A 1940-nucleotide genomic window follows, 5' to 3' on the forward strand; every position below is an offset into this window, starting at 1 on the left:
TTTCTATAAATATAGTGCAACCCTGGAAGAAAGACACACACACTTTGTATAACATAACATTTGAATGCTTGACAGGAAATATAAAAAAGGTATAAAAATATGAAATCCAACAAGACATACACCCATCTGGAACAATCTTGACATCCTACAAGAAAATAATATGTTAAATTTCCCAGGTTGGAGAGTTAAGGGAATTGAACGTCTGGAACACATATATGAAGGTGTAGATTTTATTCCATTTAATAATTTAATAATACAATTTGGCATTGAAAATAAATACTTCTTAGAATATCAACAAATTAAGTCTATCATAAAAAAGAAATTTAAGCTTAATAAAACTTTGTTAGAAACACCAATATGTGTGTTAGAGTTCCTTAATCTTAAATCACCCAAATTATTATCTAAAATATACAAGAAATTGTCTAGAATCAATGACTCCATAATGCTACCTGTTGCAAAATGGGAGTCAGATTTATCAATCAATTTTGACCAAAACACCTGGTCTCAAATATGTTTAAGAACATTTAAAATGACTAGAATCTCCAACTTACAATTAATACAGTATAAAGTTTTTTATAGAGTACATTATACAGGTCAGTGAATGTTTAGGATGGGATTTACATCATCTAACAACTGCTCACAGTGCACAGGCAATATTCCTGATGATTATATCCATGCACTCTGGTTCTGCCCACCCGTTCAGAGGTTCTGGGTCCAGGTTTGTGAAGACCTGTCTAAATGTCTGAAATGTAATATTCCACTCTCTCCATCTGTTTGCTTATTGGCTATCTTGGAAGATGTTACCCTGGAAAAAAATACATGTCGCATGATTTTCACTGCCTTATGCATCGCAAAGAAAACCATACTCCTGAATTGGAAAAATAAAAATAATCTTAGCATTAATCAGTATAAAAATCTTCTGTTAGATCATATTAGTCTTGAAACAGCATCTGCCAACACATTGGATCAATCTCTCTGGGCTCCTTTGATCGGCTCCGTTACATAGTGAGGGTGGGTAGTCTGGGATCTGACCTTGTGGGGTCTTGGGGTTGATGTGGAGGCGGGTGTATGGGTTTGGGGCGCCGGGGGGTTTGCCCGGGGCTGGGCTCTTGGGGGTACCTGGGCAGGGGGGCACTGCTTTCCCTCTGGGGAGGGCCTGGGTGGTTCTGGGGGATGTCTGCTGATGGCTGCATGCGGGCCCTCAGGTGGTCTGTGGCGGCGGTCGTGGGTCACCGATCTGGTAGCTTGGCTGTGCTGGTGTGGGTCCGGGGTGGGCGCGGGGGCTTGGGGTTCTGGGGGCTTGTCGCCCCCAGGCTTGGGCCTGTGGGGATCGGGGATCTTGGGCTCTGGCGGGAGGGTTGCCGGGCTCTGGGCCGGCTTGCGCTCTGGTGCCCGGTTCTGGGCGGGGGCCTTCGGCTCACTGGTGGGTTGTGGGTTCATGGGCTGGGGGATTGGGTGTTTGGGGGCGTGACCAGTGGCCCCTAAGAGGGGGTAGTTTGACCCAGCCTAGGTGTCTAGTGTGCTATGTGTTTTGAGAGATGTCCGAATGAGGGGTGGGTGTAGTATTTCTTCTGGGGTGGGGATGGGGTGGATGTTCTTGGGGGCGGCCCGGGACTGTGCATGGCTGGCTGGCTGGCCCCTTTCCTGTGGTGGGGGCTCGCTCCCGGTGCTTCCTGGCTCTGTCGGCGGTTGGGCGGGTGCTCTTGGCCGGGTCGTCCTGGTGGGGTTTGGCTTCATCTGGTGGCGGGCTGACTGCAGTTTGTGGGGGTCCTGGCGGCCCTCGGGTGTGTAGGCTGCTGGTACTGCTTCTGGCAGCCCTCGGGGCTCTGTCCCTCTCTGGTCTGGAGCTCAGCGGGCTTGGCGGTTGGTCCAGATGGAGAAGTGTCTTGGCCTCAATCCCTGGGTGGACCTTGGGGAACTGGGGGGGGGGGGGGGGGGGG

The sequence above is a fragment of the Nematolebias whitei genome, chromosome 11 (assembly GCF_014905685.2).
Source record: "Nematolebias whitei isolate Nwh7 chromosome 11, NemWhi1, whole genome shotgun sequence".
NCBI lineage: Eukaryota > Metazoa > Chordata > Actinopteri > Cyprinodontiformes > Rivulidae > Nematolebias > Nematolebias whitei.